The 20,622-nt window shown below is 44.3% G+C and overlaps 1 protein-coding gene across 1 annotated transcript in view; it reads right to left on the minus strand.

The window, feature by feature from the left end:
• The window catches only part of LOC145361219 (scavenger receptor cysteine-rich type 1 protein M130-like), a 237,407-nt gene that overhangs the window by 72,190 nt on the left and 144,595 nt on the right, over positions 1–20,622 (minus strand). The window lies entirely within an intron of this gene.

Here is a 20,622-nt window from a genome sequence, read left to right on the forward strand (position 1 = left end):
ATCCATCCTGGATCTACAGATGCCTGATTCCCCTCAAAACTACAGTTATCCACACTGTTTACCACATTTCACCATTCTGTCTGCATCCCCCCGAAACTTCCTGTTGTCCACACTACTTACTACATTTCACTATTCTCTCACTGTCCCCCCGACATCTGCTGTTGTCCACATTGTTTACTACATGTTAACACGAATCCCTATCCTCCAAAAGCTAACTGATATCCTCACTGCTTACTGATATCCAATCAGTAAAGCGTACTGATATCCAATCAGTCAGTGTCCACAGAAATCCTGGATATATCCCCAACATTTACAATCCTGACAAATCCTCCTGTTATCCTTATTCTTTGTTACGTTAAAGGAAACTGCCTGTCTTCCAGAATCCTAGCTCTATCCTCACTCATTACAACATTGCACCATTCTGTCTGTGTCCTGCCAAATCCTGTTGTCACTCTCACTGCTATTGCCTTTCTCCCATCTCTGTGTCCTCCCAAATTGGATGATAATCATAATTATTTACTACATTTCAGCAATCTGTCTGGCACCCCAAACCCTGCTCTTATCCATACTGCTCACTATGTCTCACCAATCTACCTATGTCCTCTCATATCCAACTGTTATCCTCACTCTTTCTACTTCTCATACATCCCTCTGTGTCCCCCAAACACTGTTATTATCCTCACTGCTATCCACAAATCAACAATCTTTCTTTGTACTACGAAGGCCTTCTGTTATCCTCAGTCATCTCTACATTTCACCACATTGTCTGTGTCCTCACACATTCTGTAACGACCCTTCTGTTTACCCAGTTTCAACTCCCAGCCTGTGACCTGCCCCATCCCACACACATCCTTATTGTTCACAACATTACAGCGATTTGTCCATGTCCTCTCAGTTACTCCCTCACTGTCTCCGTCTCCTGGTGCCCCTGTCTTACCACACTGAGTAAGAATACTCACTGTCTCCATCTACTGCTGATGCTGACTCAATGCACTCATTTACCCCTCTCTTCATTTGCTGTTGATGCTATCTCGCTGCACTCAGTTACCCCTCACTCTCTCCATCCGCTGATGATGCTGTCTCAGTGCACTCAGTGAGCCACCTCACACTATATCTGCTGGTGATGCTGTCTCAGTTCACTCAGCCACCTGACTCTCCATCAGGTAGTGATGCTGTCTCAATGCACTCAGTAAGCCACCACACTCTCTCCATCTCCAGACCAGCCTGTGACACTGAACCTCAAATGACACAGTGAACCGAGCCAGACATGTGACACTGATTGTCAAAGGACAGAGTGAACCCAGCCGGTCTTTGTCACTGAATATCAAGAGGCAGAGTGAACCAGCTAGGCATTTGACATTGAATCTCAAAGGATGCACTGATCCCAGCCAGGCCTGTGACATTGAATCTGAAATTAGATAGTGAACATAGCCAGGCCTGGAACAGTGAATCTGAGAGGGCACAGTTTACTCAGCCAGGTCTGTGACACTGAATTTAAAGACAGTGAAGCAATGAAGGCCTATGGCAGTGAATCTCAAAGAACAGCCTGAACCCTGCCAGGCATGAGATTTGCATCTCAAATAATAGTTCAAACACAACCAGGGCTGTGACACTGAAATTTAAAGGGTAGAATGAACCCAGCCAGGGCTGTGACACTGAATCTCAAATAACAGTTCGAACGCAGCCAGGTCTCTGACACTGTTTCTGAAAGGACACAATTTATCCAGCCAGGCCTGTGACACTGAATCTGAAAGGACAGTGTGCACCCTGCCAGGATTGGGACCTTGAATCGCAAAGGACAGTCTGAATACAGCCAGGCCGATGGCACTGAATCTCCAAGGACACAGTTTATCCAGCCAGGCCTGTGACACTGAATCTCCAAGGACAGAGTGAACCCTGCCAGGCCTGAAACCTTCATCTCAACTAAAATTTCGAGCACAACCAGGCCAGTGACACTGAATCTCAAATCACACAGTAACCCCAGCCAGGCCAGTGAGAATGAATCTGAAAGGACAGACTGATCGCAGTCAGGTCTATGACACTGAATCTCAAAGGACAGTTTGACCCCAGCCAGGCCTGTTACAATGAATCTGAAAGGACTGAGTGACTCCAGCCAGACTTCAGACACTGAATGGCAAAAGACAAAAGGCACTGATCGATACGTTAAAAGTGCATTTGATCCAGGATACCTTGACAAGTAGTGTCCATAACTGACCCAGTGTTAAGCCACAGAAATTGGAGGTCGAAGGCGTTTTGTTGAAATGGAGGCTGATGTCCAGAGTGTACCACAATGATCAGTGCTAGTTACCTTATTGTTCATGACACATATAAGATCATTAAGTATTTGGCAGTATTCAAAATAGCAAAATTGTCTGGTCGATACTGGGCAGGATATCGCAAGAAGTCTCACAAAACCAGGTTAAAGTCCAACGGGTTTATTTGGTATCAGGAGTTTTCAGAGCGCTGCTCCTTCATCAGATGAGTGATGAAAGGGCACTGCACCGAATGCTCGTGATTCGAAATAAACATGTTGGACTTTTATCTGGTGTTGTGAGGCTTCTTACAGAACCCACCCCAGTCCATCACTGACATCTCCACATAGTGGTCAGGATGTAGATGACAGAGAGATGCATTGAACGTTCCTTTTATACAAAGGAATTGAACCATTCCAAAAAAAAAACAGTGCAAAGGTGGGCGGGTTAGGTCTGTCACTAATTGCCCCTTAGTGTCGCAAGATGTATAAATTAGGGTTTTACCAACATAAAAAGTGTGGAGTCACGGGGATAAAGCACGAGGAAGATGCTCTGTTGGAGAGTCAGTTCAGACTCAATACGATGAATGACCTTCTGCTGCAAAGTAGGGATCCTATGGTTCAATCACTGAGTGTTAACCTGTGAGTTCTGGGATTGGAATTAATGCAGATATGTTGGGATTTCAGTTAATGCTCAGGTAAATAAGATTCTTCACCAAGGTATTTGGATTCTGATTAAACAAACTGTAATTAATCAATATATATTTTGCTTGGAGATGTGAGACGTAAGAAATTTTAGCTGGAAAAATATGTTTTGCAGACAGGTGCTGCCAAATGGAAAGATGAATGCGAATGATATCAAAGACCAACCAATGCTTGTTCATTCAACCTCCATAAACTGACTCGATACCCGCAGTATTTTCTAAACAATCAATCAGTAATAAGCCTCCAGTCTTGATAACAAATCAACATCTGAAATTCTAATTTCCATGGCACCCAGTACCTGCTTAAGACTTTGTCGCATCATAAAGTGACTACAGTGCTTCAGCCGCCCTCTCAGTAATAAGGGAAGTCAGTGATGCCAACGTCACAAAATGACTCACATGGAAATCACTCCGTGTTTGTAGTTTATCATTTCATAGATTGGATACATTTTTGAGAACATTGAAAATGACCAAAAACTGTCAAGATATTATGCAAATAAAGGAGGAGCTGTACCCATTATCTCAAGATTTTATCTGCTCTCATCTCAATGCTCTGAGTGAACTTGTGCACCCGGTCTCCTGTGTTCACGGGGGAATGTTTCCAAGTAGGAATAAATCCTGTCTCAAAGAATACTCTCCAATAATTTCTCTACATCTGATGTAACGGTCACTGGCCTGTGATTGGCTGATTTTTTTCTTGCTACCCTTCCAAAACAAAAGAACAGCATTGGCTATTCTCCAGTGCTCTGGGATCTCCCCTGTGGGCAGGGAAGATACAAAGATTTTTCTCAAGGTCCAAGACATTTCCTCGCGTGTCTCTCTCAGTATTGTGGGATATATCCCATCAGGCTCTGGGGACTGTCTACCATAATTTTTCCTCTAGTAGCACCCCTTTTTCATCTCAACATGTCACATCTGCTCTTCGGGGGTGGGGTGGGGGGGAGGTGTTAAGCTAATTTGTCAGGGGGATGGGAAAATGTGATGTGGACCAAAAGCCAGTGTTGTGGTTACGAGGTACTGAGGGAGGTACCAACGTCGCATGAGTGTATAGGCAGACAAGATGGTGGGTTGAAGTGCATTTACTTCAATGCAGGAAGAACAGGAGTAAGGTAGGTGAACATGGAGCATGGATTGGTACTTGGGACTATTATGTTGTGGCCATTCCGGAGACATGGTTAAAACAGGGACCAGAATGGTTGTTGGCAATTCCGGGGTATCGATGTTTCAGTAAGAGTAGGGAAGGCGGTAAAGGAGGTGGAGAAGTAGTATTGTTAATCAAAGGTATTTTGAGGGCTGCTGAAAGGCATTTCGAGGGCGATCTATCCACTGGGGTAATATGGGTTGATGTTAGAAATAGGAAAACACCGGACCCATGTCGGAATAGAGATGTGGAGGAAGAAAGTGCAAAGCAGATTATGTATAGGTGTGGAGGCCACAGGGTAGTTATCATGGATACATTGCAGTTTCCATGACAATTCTTTTACACTGCTCTTGATTGCACAGCTTTGCAAAGACCATTCACAGAACATGAACAGCTCTATCTCAGTCAGCCATGTCACATACTAAAGCGATGACTTGACTAAGCTCATTGGGCATTTTTTTCATTCACATATTTGTGAAGATTTCCCTTCATTAACACATTTTCCTTACAATCAAACACACTTGTTGACTTGAATTGTGGCCTCTCGGACTTCCAGCATGAGTAAAAACAGACCAGCAGGCTGAATTTACAAGATTCATAACCTTTTACCTCGCCAGTGAAAACACATCCTGAAAATTAACCTGAATAACTCGCATACCCTAACAGGATGGAGAGGTTTGCCAGAGCATCCAGTCTTTCCCATGTTATTTTCCTCAGCAATCCTGTTATCCACCACTTGTCATTCCACTATATTTTGGTACAAAATGGATTGTAAGGGGTTAACTGAACCAGTTTGTTCAGTGACTGTAATTAAAATCAGTCTCCCTAGAACCCGACTGTGCCTCTGGAGAGATTGCCACGTCTATTAATAGGTCGAGGAATGAGGGATGGTTCAGAATCTGAGAGCAACAGACTAATATTTCACAACATAGCGACCGAATAGTTTAACAGCGGATCAGAATCTGAGAACAAGAAGTCAAACGGAATGGATGAGAATCTGAATCAACCAGCCTGGAATGTTACAGCATCGGACAGATCTTTATCCCTGGCTCTTTACTATCTTTTTACATTTTACGAATACATGTCACCGTTATGGCGGCTCGAATGCATCCTTCAAGTTATTCAAGCTGGTTACTATCCATTTCTCGCGATCATTGGTGTACCAAGTAAGTAGTTATAACTGTTTATTATTTCTATTAACAATGTTGAACTACAGTGTTTGTGTATTTCCTGACGATGGATCACCCAGGCTCGGAATGTTGGATCTATTCTCTCCCCACAGACGCTGCCAGAGTTGCTGAGATTTCCCAGCATTTTCTGTTTCTGTTTCAGATTCCAGATTCCACAGATTTGCCTTTAACAATATATTCAATTATTGGGTTAGGGGTAGGTTTAGGGTTAGATTTTGGGAACACTGTATCCATTGTCTTCAGTTATCCTCACAACCTGTGCTTTCATGCTCACTGATTCCAGTCCTGGCGCTGAGCAGGAGCTGAGGTTTCCCCTTTGACACTGAACTGAGTTTAAATCCCAGATCATCTCAATCATCAATGTCACTTAATAGCATCTTAGTAATATCAACATTGTATTGTGTATATATCAACACAACGTGATGTTAAACCCTTTACAAAAAGTTCCGCTTATCTTCCCTGCGGCGAGATAACATTCCCACCTTCACCAATTTGTCCATTTAACTGCATAATTCCTGTTCCCTGGAATAATTTGACAGAACGAAGATGTACATTCTGCAAAATGTTCAGATACTTCTTAATTTGTTTTTGCGCATTCTAAAAGCAGTGTACTCACCCAGGGTCGGAGAGCCTGCCGTAACATCCCTGAAAGTGTCCTCAGGATGCATCACTTTGTCCGAATCTCAGTGCCAATTTGGCATCCAAAATATCACCCAACCTATTATGTGTCCCATTACCAGAGCTGTTCATGTCCAGCTCTGTAAAATTTCTGAACTTTTCCATTTCCCCGTCTCACCTCATCTGTTGCTTGAAGCTAACCATGTTTTTTTTTTACATCCATCCTTGGATATCCAGAAACACTCCTACCTTAACCACTTCGCAAACTTGCCGACAAAATATCAGAGTTCTGGATCAGGTTGCTGCCCTTGTACTAATTCACACAAAACATCTGTTATCCAAGATCTTGCTGATCTTCCTTGGCTCCTGATCAATTGTTCGGGTCATAGAATATTCAAACACAAAGTGGTTTGTTGGTCCATTGTGTCTGTGCCGGCCATTCATCAACTGTATAATATAATCTTATTTTCCCCTCTTTCCCCATAGTCTTGGTTGGTGTGCTGTTTGAAGTGACTGTCTAAATGCTTCATGAATTTTCTGAATGTTTCCACCTCTGCCACTCACATCGACAGCGGGTTCCAGATTCCCACTGTCTTTCTGTTGAAAACGCTTTCCATCAAATCCAGGACGTTAAAGAAATCCTGCTGCATTCCTTTAATCTATGCCCCTGGTAATTGGCCCCTCGACTTGAGGCGACATTATCGTCTGATCTACAATGTTTATACCTCTCACGGTGTTGTGTACTTCAGTGAGGTATCTGCTTGAAGAATAAACATCCCAGCCGAACCATTTTCTCTTCATATCTGAAACGACTTAACGCAAGCAGTATCCTGGAAAATCACTACTGCGCCCACTGGAATGCAATCACATGCTCCGTGCAGCATGGCGAATAGAACTGCACACCGTTCTCCAATGGTGGACTTATGGTTGTTTTAGATAACCCAATCATACCTTCCTGCATTAAAGCTCTGTTCTGTAGCTAACGAAGGCAAGCAACGCAATTAAATTTGGCACGCGCTTAACTACCTGTCCCACAGCCTTATGGATCTTCAGACACATTTTATTCGGCTCTTTATATTTCCTGCATTCTGTCATTCACTGTATGTCCCTTTGCCTTGTTGGACCGCAAACAAAATGCATCGGTTCACACTTCTCAAGCTGAAATTACATTTGCCACTGTTTTATCAAACTGCCCAACCCGCCTGTATGATTCTGGAACCTTCTTCACGATTGACCCCATTATAAATTTGCATACCTTCTGTGAACGTCATATTCATATCATATCTTCATTGTTAAGGTGCGCATTATTAACGCTCACTGCAAGCAGCAAACAGCCCACACAAATCATTATTTTACACAACTGCACGGAAGTTTCCAGGACAAGAACCAACTTGAAATATGATCCTCTGACTCCTGCGTAGAAAGAACATAAGAACGTAAGAAATAGGAGCAGAAATAGGCCAGCTCGCCCTTCGAGCCTGCCCCGCAATTCAATAAGATCATGGCTCATCTGAAGTGGATCAGTTCCACTTTCCCGCTTTCTCCCGATAACACTTAATATCCTTGTCTATCAGAAACCTATCTACCCGTCACTTCAATACAGTCAGCGAGGTAGCCTCCACCACTTCAACGGGCAGAGAATTCCAGTGATTCACCACCCTTTGAGTGAAGAAGTTCCTCCTCAACTCCGTTCTAAACTGCGCCCCCTTCCGCCCACTTATTTTGAGGCTGTGCCCTCTAGTTCTGTTATCCTTTCTAAGCGGGAAGAATCTCTCTACCTCTACCCCTTTGTAATCTTGTAAGTCTCTATAAGATCCCCCTCAACCTTCGAAACTCTAACGAGTACAGACCCAGGTTATTCAATCTCTCTTCATCAGCTAACCCCCTCATCTCCGGTATTCCTCTCTAGTTTGTCGACGGGCGTTCTTCCCATGTGTTCTTAACGGATTCAACAGACTGCCATGCGGGACCTTGGGAAAATCCTGACTGAAATCCAGTTAGAATTGATCAAATTCAATGCCCAACATCAACACATTTAATGATGCATTTATTACTCAATTAATGTGGTAATTTTACTTTGAGTTGCGAGTATCCGAGTTTCTTTCATTTTCCCACAGTTAATTTACTGACAATTGTGATCCTGTCCCGAGGAAAATGTGGCCTTTCTAAATGTGTGACACGCTACCTTATCGCCATGGCAGCAGCGGATCTAAATGTTGTGATATTTGACCTCATATTGAGGCATATTCCAGTCGTTTTTAAGGAACAATTTCAATTCCTGTTGTCCATCCCCATGTGCAATATTCACGCCGTCTTTCTTTATTCAGCCACCGACTGTTCTGTCTGGTTCACTGTCACTTTCACTGTCGATCGATTTATAGCGATTTGCTGCAAAGAGCTAAAAACAAAATATTGCACTCAGAAAATGGCGACTGTTGTTTTAGGGACAGTGACAACATTGAGTTGCTTAAAAAACATTTTCTGGTATTTTATGCTCACAGGCGAGTATCAGGAGCAAAACCAACGTTGGTTTTGTATAGTACGTAGCAAGAATTTGACTTCTTTGGCCTGGGGAACAATTGAGTTTCTTCATTATATTCTAACTCCGGCAGTGCCTTTTGTGCTGATTTTGCTGCTTAATGTTTTCACCGTTAGACACATTGTCCTGTCCAGCAAAGCCCGCAGAAGACTCCGGGCTCACAACAGTGGGGAGAGCTCCAAAGACCCAGAGATGGAAGTTCGACGGAAATCAATCATTTTACTGTTTGTTATTTCAGCCAATTTCATTATATTATGGTCGGTGATTATGCTATTTACGATATGGAACCGGATGTATTATTTGGGATATGAATCCATGTATCTCGATTCGTCTGTGCAGGAATTGGGATTCATGATGCAGCTTCTGAGTTGTTGCACGAATACTTGCATTTATGCAGTGACACAAAGGAAATTCAGAGAGCAGTTGAAAAATACCTTGAAAAATCCCTGTAATCTGTAATTCATTGACGGGCATAACGGAATTAAAACAATTGGAAATGTTGCATTAAATGTAATGATCGCTATGTGATGTTGTTCTGATGGTTGGCTCGAGGCTGATTTTAATTTTCTCAGGAATAGTGAGGCCTCATTCTTATTAGAAGAGGCTAAGATTTGACAGTCACCACTTGGGCACAAAATAAGTAGAAAATAATTCCAGGAAGTGAAATATGAGTGTCAGGTAACCAGGAACAGCAAAAAAAAAGGTTCCTCAGTTATGACGTTGTGATCAAATAAATTCCGTGGCGTCGGGAATTTGAAGTGATACCAGGGATATCAGGAGAATGGTATAACATTTAATATTGTGGCATGGCTGATAATTGGTGGTGCACTATTGGATATGTCCAATTATAACCTGCGGTGTTGATGCTGTAGAAAGCCAGTCTGATACAGCAACTGCAACAGGGAACTGGGCAGATGCTACATATTTATTGTCTGTTGTGATATTCCATGCGGCGTTTTTAAGAGTTTTATTAATTAGTGCCACGAATGGGCAAACATTAACACTGCAATGGAGTTACTGTGAAAATCCTCCAGACACCACAATCTGGCGCCTGTTCCGTTACACTCGTGAATAAAATTAGGATGGCCAAAGCACCTAACCAGCCCATCTTTCGCAGTATGGGAGGAAATCAGAGCGACAGAGGGGGAAAAAAAACACATAGACAAGCTAAGAACGTGCAGTTTGCGCACAGACAGTGTCCCAAGCCAGGAATCGAACCCGGGTCCCTGAGGCAGCAGCGGTGACCACTGTCCCATCGCGCCACCAAAATTGGGGAGGAGTAGAAGAAATATTTGAGGCAAACTATTGAATGGAGAGAAAATGTAGCAAGTACACAAGGGGGAGGGAAGAATTGCTGAATAAATAGCATGTTAGGTGGTACCAATGTGTGAAATACACCTTGGGATATGTGGGCATACATCGGGTGATATGGATAAGTTGCTGCGCTGCATCATGAACAATGGCTGAGGGAAGGCATGTCCTGCACTTGGGCAAGAGAGAAGGGTGTATCTCCTTGTTAGAATGTGCTGGCCGAGATATAAACTACTCACAATGGGGCAGCACGATGACACGGTTAGCAGTAGTGCCTCACAACTCCAGGGGCCTGGTTCTATTCCTGGCTTGTGTCATTTTCTGTGTGCAGTCTGCACGTTCCCACCGTGTCTGCATGGGTTTCCTCCGTGTGTTGCGCTTTCCTTCCACATTCTGAAAGACATGATGGTTTGATTCATTGACCTGAACCGGCGCCACACTGTGGCGATTAGGGGAATTTCACTGCAAATTTATTGTGAACGTAAGCCTTTCTTGTGAGTAACAAATAAGCTTTAAACAAAAACAGACTGAGTACGTTAAATTGTCCCTTAGTACCGAACCCAGGCAGACATTCGAAACGACTGCTCAACTCAGAACCTGTCATGTTAGGGAACCCCTGCAAGGAAATAGAGAAAAAAATACTTCAATGAGAACGCAAAAAAGCTCCGTGAAGCATAAAAAAATTAAGAAAAAGCCACTTCTTTGGAGGAAATGACTTGGTGAGAGGAAATAAATGCTGGCTCGCTTGGCAGGCAAAATACAAATTGACAAAGATCATTGAGAACATGCAGAGATGGACTCTCAGCCGCAGATGCTGTGCACACACAACAGAAGTGTCTCCATATCCACATCTCCAGTGTGTATAGATAAACAGTGACTGTTTGATGCAGATCCTGCACAGGAACACGGCTTTGATGTTGGCAGCGTGCACAAGTCTCCTGTTATGTCCAGATCGATCAGTACTCCTGAGGCACTTCCGCTGTGGACGGGGCTCTGGGGTGTGGTAGGGGCAAGGGTTTGGTCTGAACCTGAAAGTGGATGAGAAGGTTTCCGGAGAAATGCATTTCCTGGGTGAAGCCACTCTGGTCGCGTAGTGCCATCCTCCCCCGTCTCTAATGTGAGATGGTGGAAGTGTTTACTCTGAGTCCCACAAGCTTTCAGTCGATTGACGAGGAACCAACCGGCTTTCCCGTTGGCGATCAGGATCTTTTGGACTGAGGGCCTGATTTTGTCGGTGATGGTGTGTGGGCCTGCATATCTCGGGGACAAGAAATAGCTAGGGTTATCGAGGAAAATCATTACCTGTTGTCCAACCGTATATTCTACCGGCTGTACCCTTTTATCGAAATATGCCTTGTTCTGTTCCTTTCTCATTCTGAATTGGACAGTCGCGGCTATCTGGGTTGCTTTACTGTTATCTGCTTTCTCTTGTGTGAGCGCTGTAAGAGCAGGCTCAGTTCACACAAACACCAAGAAATATTCAGCTCCCCCTCATAGGTCGGCCAGTCATTAATGTCTATGTGTGTGATTGGGGGCGGGGGATTGGTTATCCAGTATAACAGAAAGGGTGTTACAGACCATCCTGAGGGCAAAGGGGATTTCTGTAAACCATGTTGTGTTGTTTTGCCGCTCCTGTGAAGTGGATCCATAAACGACCGCCAAATTCAGTCGGATGGCCCCCTTTTCTCTGTCTACATTTATTTAATCCATCTACAGGATCCCCTTTATTAAATCCTACCGCAGTCAATATCGCCACCAACATAATTCTTTGAACCACTCGATTGTTGTCTCTGTGCCCTGATGGTCATGTCCGTCATGGTACTGGGAGATGATTTGGTTTCTGTCTTGGGTAGGGACGATATCTGTGTCTGTCTTTAATATCAAACCTGTATTTTACCCTTCCATTTCTCATATGGAGCTGGGTAGAATCCTTCTAAAATTTATTTTAGGATCTGTCAGCGCGCTGTGCCTGGGCCAGGGCGGCTATATTATTTGGGAAATGGTCACAGCGTTTACTTGTTCTCCTACAGGTGGCTGCCAAAACTGTCCCGTACCGCCACCGGCATTGGCTAATGCATCAGCCTTTCAGATACCAGGTGGGGAGATCCTGTGGTGGCTTCTAACCTTAGTAATCCCCTATGTAGAATTCTATCCATGGCCACCTTTTCACATGTGGAAAGGGAGGCCCATGCAGAACATATTTTAATAAGGGGGCTGACGGTAGGGGCTTTCCGTCCGCAGAGACGAAGCCTCTGGCTTCCCATAACGGTAGGAACTCAGTCAGACTATTGCACATGTATGTGCTCTCGGACTGTCCGTTGGTGGGGGTTGGAAATAGGTCTGGGTAACTCACTATGTCTGCTGCTGGTTCGGCAGATTGAGCACTCAGATGAATGGGTAGATTGAGGGCGAGTTCTATGAGTGGATCTCCCTGCTGATTTTCCACATAAATGCCATATCCAGCGATTCTGGTCCATTCCCCTATGGGGGATGAAGCGTCTCCATTAATTCTCATGGCTGAGTCTGTCCGTTGGGTGACTGACAATTTTGTCCCTGACTGTGTCTCCTCTTGTTTCTGGATAAATGGACCTGTAGGGTCCTTTGTGGCTATAAACTGACCCTCGTGTGGATCTCCCCCATAATTTAAATTATCTGCCGGGAAGGTGGGCACTTTGGTTCACTTTACAGTGATGTCCCAACCCTGCAGTAGTAGAGTCCAATGGACAGCGCGGTCTTGACTTACTGAGCCGGCGTTAAGGCGGCCGTCCAACAGAAGCTGGTTTGGGGTGTGTTCAGTGTGAACAGTTTTTGGATTCAGTTCAGTGATACAGCGAAATGTTGCACAGCCTAAAACACTGCAAGCAGATGTCGTTCACACCTGGGGAAGCCCCGTTAGACTGTGTCAAATACTCATAAGGCCACTAACCTGGTCTACCATGTCTTTCTTGTAATAATACTGCAGAAAGTGTGTGACTGGGGGTTGCAATCTCTAAGGTGTTTGGTATATCTGTGTGGGGGACTAGTAAGGCTGGCGTTGTGGCGAGGGTGCGCTTTAAATCAGTTACTACAGCTGTGTGTTGGGCCGTCCACTCCCAGGTTGTGTGTCTCACGAGGTGGCCTCTTACCTCGCCGTTAACTCGGGGTCTCTCTTCACTATCCCACATGGATCTACAGACCCAGGTTGGGGAGGCCGGACACCATCAATCCAGGGTTCCATAGGCAGGGACAGTTGGATACAGGGGTGGGCTAGTGCTTATGTTCTACATGGGGTGACCGGGACCTTCTATCTCAGCCCAGCTGACTGCACCTTGTGGGAGCTTGCTGTGCATCGCAGGAATTCTGTTTTAAAAAACGTTTGGTTTAGTTTTAAGAGAGAGTTCAGCAGTATCTGCAAATTTGGGAAGACACGCGGGCGCACAGAAGCACAGACACAGACACACAGACGCAAACACACACACACACACACACACACACACACACACACTCAGGGTAGTGAGTGGTGGAGAGGGCTCACAGCAGATGAGTGTCTGAGGGTGTGATAGGAGGGCCTGTGTCCCATCTGGTCACGGTTCACACTGCTGCTGCTGGAACTGTGGGATCTTCCTGTGTACACAATGGGCCTGTGCACTTTGCACGCACTGCAACAGTGAGGAAACTTTTTTTCATCAAAATCTTGCTGACGGGCCACACAGTGTTACGAAGGAAAACAACAAGTTGAAATGAGGACGGGTAAATTCAAACAGTTTAATGACTGAGGCATCGTAGGCTCTGCAGCAAGTGCTGGGGAATGGGAGCAGTATAGATTGGGATTTGATGGCCAGCAGAGACCTGGTGGGCTCAGTGGCCCGTTCCTGTGCTGTGTGACTCTATTTTTCTCTCCCTCTTCCCCCGGGAATTTATTTTTGGATGGAGGGTTTAGAATTTCCCTGTCTCAGTCTCTCCAATGTTCTTACAAATCCTGGCACACCACACTTCTGTCTCTCTCTCTCTAGACAATCATATCATCTTTCAATAAAATGTGAAGGAAAACACCAATGTGAATAGTGACAATTTAATTTCAGGGAGGGAAAGACAGAGAGAGAGCGTTTTACAGAGCAGGGTAGGAGCAGAACAGCAGGTTAACTGTAAAAACTCGAAATCTAATCAGTATTCTGTAAACTGTGTGTGCTGTTATATGCTCTGTCTGAGATCAGAACTCTCCACTCACCAGGTGAAGGGGCAAACCCCGAAAGCTTGTGGGTTTCCAATCAAATAAATCTTTTGGACTTTAACCTGGTGTTGTGAGACTTCTTACTGTGTTTACCCCAGTCCAATGCCGGCATCTCCACATAATGCCGACCATCGAGGGAGAGAGATCGAGGGCCTCGGGCGTTGTGCTGGGTAAAGGGGGTTTCAAATATCAGTGCAAACACACACACACATTCACAAAGACAGAGTTACCTTGATAGTTACCAATCCACGCGTAGAGAGACGCAATGGATCCCCAGCCTTTTCATACCCTCACTGAGTCAAACTGCCCACACCTCCCAAATCAACATCCATCCAACCACATCTCCACCTCACCTGAACCCACCGACTCCCGTATGGCCCAGTCCAACAACCTGTCTCAGAGAGGGTTGTGGGGGGTTGTGTTTGATGGAGGTGATTTTGTGTGTGTTTGAGGAGGGGGTGGTGTGGTGGTTTTGTGTGTGTTTGTGTGTGTGTGTGTGTGTGTGTGTGTGTGTGTGTGTGTGTGTGTGTGTGTTTGTGCGCGTGTGTTTGTGTGTGTGTGTGTGTGTTTGTGCGTGTGTGTGTGTGTGTTTGTGTGTGTGTGTGTGTGTGTGTGTGTGTGTGTGTGTGAGAGAGAGAGAGAGAGAGAGAGTGGGTAGGTAGGTGGGTTACTGAGCAGCAGGCAAACAGTTTACCCCAAGGCTCTTCCTTCACAGCACCAATACTGGGAGCTGAGGGAAAATGGGTTTTAAGTAACTCGCAGCCTTGCCCAGGCAGGGGGGGACCAGGCCTGAATGTGGATTATACAATTTGTTCATCCAGAACTCCATCGGTTACAGGTTTGCATCTTTTGCTGATTCTTGCAACATTCGTTTTTTGCTTCAGCTGCCTGAACTCAAACATTTTTTTGCAAGTTATTTGTTGTTGTGTTTACAATTCAATTTCTGATTTCCAAAACACCCTCTGTTGTTGTCTGTCTCAGTGTCTGAATGTGTGTGCCCTGTGTTTAATGGTTAATGAATCACCACAGATCAGAGCTGCAAAAAAAAAGAGTTTAGACTATTTTGAGAGTAGAAACACTCATTGGGGGAGGAGAGGAAGCGAATGAGAGAGATGCTTCCGTCAGATAAATGTTGTCAATGTGTCTTTAAGCAGCAGCTCTGCAGAGAGAGAGAGAGAGAGAGAGAGAGAGAGATGCAGTATTTTCAACTCTCTGGGAACTGTACCCAGGGACACAGGCACACACACACACAGATAGATATCAGCTCCTGTTCAAACGAACAACCAGGCTGGAGTCTTTATCAAATTTCCCCACCCCCGCACCCCCCACTCCTACACCTCTTCAAAAAATGTACTTCATTCATGAAGTCTGTGAGGGTTACATTACATGACTTTCCATTCAGTGTAATCCAGTTCAGTTTGTTAGAATACAGTGAAAGACAACTCCCTCTGAAGGAGTTGACACATTGGTTAGATTTCTAATCTTCATTTCCTACCAAACATTCTCCAGTGTGTTGGGCTGCACAGATCAGATCGGGCTAGGCACGGGCAAGACCACAGCAGATGAGCCACAGTGACCCCTGCCTCCCCCTCCAGCCCTATCCATCCTGGATCTACAGATGCCTGATTCCCCTGAAAACTACAGTTATCCACAATGTTTACTACATTTCACCATTCTGTCTGCATCCTCCCGGAACTTGCTGTTGTCCTCACTATTTACTACATTTCACCATTCTCTCACTGTCCCCCCGAAATCTGCTGTTCTCCACATTGTTTACTGCATTTTAACACGGATCCCTATCCTCCAAAAGCTAACTGATACCCTCACTGCTTACTGATATCCAATCAGTAAAGCTTACTGATATCCAATCAGTCAGTGTCCACAGAAATCCTGGATATATCCCCTGCATTTACTATACTGGCAATTCCTCCTGTTATCCTTATTCTGTGTTATGTTAAAGGAAACTGCCTGTCTTCCAGAATCCTAGCTCTATCCTCACTCATTACAACATTGCACCATTCTGTCTGTGTCCTGCCAATTCCTGTTGTCACTCTCACTGCTATTTCTTTTCTCCCATCTCTCTGTTTCCTCCCAAATTGAATGATAATCATCATTATTTACTACATTTCAGCAATCTGTCTGGCATCGCAAACCCTGGTATTATCCATACTGCGAACTATGTCTCACCAATCAACCTGTGTCCTCTCATATCCAACTGTTATCCTCACTCTTTCTACTCCTCACACATCTCTCTGTGTCCCCCAAACACTGTTGTTATCCTCACTGCTATCTACAAATCGACAATCTTTCTTTGTACTACGAAGGCCTTCTGTTATTCTCAGTCACCTCTACATTTCACCACATTGTCCGTGCCCTCAAAATCTACCCTACACCCTCATTTACTGCTACACTTCACCAATCTGTGACCTCACACATCCTGCTGCTATCCTTCTGTTTACCCAGTTTCAACTCCCAGCCTGTGACCTGCCACATCCCACAAACATGTTCATTGTTTACCACATTACAGCAATCAGTCCATGTCCTCTCAGTTACCCCCTCACTGTCTCCATCTCCTGGTGCCCCTGTCTTACCACACTCAGTTAGAATACTCACTGTCTCCATCTACTGGTGATGCTGACTCAATGCACTCATTTACCCCTCTCTCCATTTGCTGTTGATGCTATCTCTCTGCACTCAGCGGATCTCTATCCGCTGTTGATGTTATCTCACTGCACTCAGTGATCCACCTCACACTATATCTGCTGGTGATGCTGTCTCAGTGCACTCAGCCACCTGACTCTCCATCAAGTAGTGATACTGTCTCAATGCACTCAGTCAGTCACCACACTCTTTCCATCTCCAGACCAGCCTGTGACACTGAACCTCGAATGACACAGTGAACCGAACCAGGCATGTGACACTAAATTACAAAGGACAGGATGAACCCAGCCAAGCCTCTGACACTCAACCATAAAGGATACAGTGAACCCAAACAGGCCCGTGACACTGAAACTGAAAGGGCAGAGTGAACACAGCCAAATCTGTTACACTGAACCTTAAAGAACACAGAGAACCGAGCGCAGTCTGTGACACTGAATCTCAAATTACATTTCCAACGCAGCTAGGCCCGTGACACTGAATCTCAAAAGACAAATTGAATCCAGCCAGACCTGTAACACTGAATCTCAAAAGACATAGTGAATCCAGCCAGGCCTGTAACACTGAATCTCAAATGGCAGAGTGAATCCAGCCAGAACTGTGACACTGAATCTCAAAGGATACAGTGTATACACCAGTTCTGTGACACTGAATCACAAGTAACAGTTTGAACACAGCCAGGTTCGGGAAACTGAATCTCAACAGGCAAACGGATCCCAGCCAGGCCTGTGACATTGAATCTGAAAGGGCGCAGTGAAACCAGCCAGGCCTATTGAATCTCAAGAAGCACATTGATCCCAATCAGGCGTGTGACACTGAATCTCAATGGACAGAGTGAACCCTGTCAGGTCTGAGACCTTTAATCTCAAATAACATTTCGAGCACAGCAAGGCCTGTGACACTGAATATCAAAGGATCCAATGTATACAGCCAGACCTGTGACACTCAAACTGAAAAGGACACAGCGATACCAACCAGTTCAGTGACACTGTATTGAAAAGACAGAGTGAACACAGCCCGGCCTGTGACACTGAATCTCAAAAGACAGAGTGATTCCAGCCAGGTCTCTGACACTGAAACTCAAAGGACAGTGTGAATACAGACCTGTGACATTGAATCTGAAATGACAGATTGAACAGAACCAGGCCTGTAACAATGAACCTGAGAGGACACAGTGTATCTAGCCAGGTCTGTGACACTGAATTTAAAGACAGAGTGAAGCAATAAAGGCCCATGACAGTGAATCTCAAAGAACAGCCTGAACCCGACCAGGCATGAGATTTGCTTCTCAAATAATAGTTCAAACACAGCCAGAGCTGTGACTCTGAAACTTAAAGGACAGAATTAATCCAGACAGGCCTGTGACACTGAAACTCAAATAACAGATGGAACCCAGCCAGGTCTGTGACACTGAATCTGGAAGGACAGAGTGACTCCAGCCAGGAGTCAGACACTGAATGACAAAAGACAAAAGACACTGATCGATCAGTTAAAAGTGCTTTGGATCCAGGGTAAAATGACAAGTTGTGTCCAGAACTGACCCAGTGTTCACACACTGAAATTGGAGGTAGAAGGTGTTTTGTTGAAATGGAGGTTGGTGTTCAGAGGGCTACCACAAGGATCAGTGCGACTTAACTTATTGTTCATGATATAAATAGATTGATATACATAAAAAAGACAAGTAGGAGATCATTAAGTATTTGGCAGTATTCAAAGTAGCAAAATTGTCTGGTCGATACTGGGCAGGATATTGCAAGAAGTCTCACAAAGCCAGGTTAAAGTCCAACAGGTTTATTTGTTATCACGAGTCTTCAGTGTGTTTCTCCTCCGTCAGATGAGAGATGAAAGGGCAGTGCACCGAATGCTCGTGATAGGAAATAAACATGTTGGACTTTTATCTGCTGCTGTGAGGCTTCTTACAGAGCCCATCCCAGTCCATCGCCAATATCTCCACACAATGGTCAGGATGTAGATGACAGAGAGATACATTGAACGTTCCTTTGTACAAAGGAATTGGATCATTCCAAAAATAAACAGTGCAAAGGTGGTAAGGTTGGGTCGATTACTAATTGAACTTTCGCGTCACATGATGTGTTAATTAGGGTTTTAGCAACGGAAAAAAGAAATGTGGAGTCACGGCGATAAAGCACGAGGAAGATGCTCTGTTGGAGAATCAGTTCAGACTCAATACGTTGAATGAGCTTCTGCTGCAAAATAGGGATCCTATGGTTCAATCACTGAGTGTTAACCTGTGAGTTCTGGGATTGGAATTAATGCATGTATGTTGGGATTTCAGTTAATGCTCAGGTTAATAAGATTCTTCACCAAGGTATTTGGACATTGATCAAACAAACAGTAAATAACCAATATATTTGTACTTGCAGGTGTGAGACGTAAGACATTTTAGCTGGAAAAAATATGTTTTGCAGACAGGTGCTGCCAAATGGAAAGATGAATGCAAATGATATCAAAGACCAACCAATGCTTGTTAATCCAACCTCTATAAACTGACTCGATACCTGCGGTATTTCCTAAATAACCAACCCGTAATAAGTCTCCATCCTGGATAACATATCAATATCTGATAATCTAATTTCCATGGCACCCGGTACCTGCTTAAGACTTTGTCGCATCATAAAGTGACTACAGTGCTTAAGCCGCCCTCTCAGTAATAAAGGAAGTCAGGGATGCCAACGTCACAAAATGACTCACATGGAAATCACTCCGTGTTTGTAGTTTATCATTTCATAGATTGGATACGTTTTTGAGAACTGAAATACATTGAAACTGACCAAAAACTGTAATGATATTATGGAAATAAAGGAGGAGCTGTACCCATTATCCCAATTTCTTATCTGCTCTCATCTCTGCACGATAAGTGAACTTGTGCTCCCGGTCTGCTGTGTTCACGGGGGAAGCACTGAGGGATAATAGATATGGAGCTGAATGGTGGAACCTCCGCGTCTAAGCGTGGCAAAGGTCTATGTGTAGTATATTGATTTATGCAGCACAGGCAATCGGTTTAATCTCACACCATTGATTTCAAATTTGTTGAACACAAGTGAAATTTAATAAGGTTTAGCCATACACTATTCCTGGAGTTCCCGATAACTATTTGTAGATGCCATTCTGTCACATGCTGCTGGTGAATTCATGAAGGTACTTGAAGTGTTACATGTCCTTGGCACTGCCCGACACAAGTTCCAATGTGCAATTGCAATCTGTCAATGTTAAAGTGTAGCAGCGACTAACATGCGAGCAGAGACCTGACCACAAGGCCAGGTGCATCCTGTCGGTTCAGCAACGGCGCAGCGAGTGTTCTGAGGCTGCGCAGACAGTGAGCTGCTTCGGAATGACAGAGTATAACTCAATACCAATTGTTCAGCTTCTCAGGAATCATTTCTTCCTGTATGGAACAAATATGTCTGTGGGCTTCCCTTCTCTAAACGCGGCTCTATAAAGACATGCACTCAAATGACTCTCAAGTTGATCATGAAAATAAAATTACATTTGTCCAGCAGAAAATAAATATTTCTGAGCGGCACAGTCCCGCCGAGCTCTGTCACTCTAAACTGGGCGGAGGCAGCAAAATCGCTCAGATATGTAATGGTGCTTCTAAAGTGTGTTCAAAAAGTAATTAAATTCAAATAGAGAATAACAGTCTTTTAACAGAAGCATTTAATCGAAGATTTCCGGATAGAAATGTTACATATTAAAAACATTCATAAATTGGGCTTTCTGTCTTTCGAGAATATTGTTCTCCAAATAGAAGATAGTAAAAAGTTTGGAGGTTGTTCTCAGAGCAAGGAGCAAAAGTTGTGTTTCCACTCGGGGAAAAAAATAATTCCAGATGTTACAGATTTGAACTTCTTGCTTGAGTTGCTGCTGGAGTGAAATGTCTACACTTTTCCCTTGTGAAAATGTGAACATCAGTTTGTGAATTCAGGCTGTATTCGGACTCAATAGGAGTCTTCAACAGCCGATTAGATTGGGCTTGTCG

The sequence above is a fragment of the Carcharhinus amblyrhynchos genome, chromosome 34 (genome assembly GCF_965287045.1).
Source record: "Carcharhinus amblyrhynchos chromosome 34, sCarAmb.v2.hapA, whole genome shotgun sequence".
In the NCBI taxonomy this organism is placed as follows: domain Eukaryota; kingdom Metazoa; phylum Chordata; class Chondrichthyes; order Carcharhiniformes; family Carcharhinidae; genus Carcharhinus; species Carcharhinus amblyrhynchos.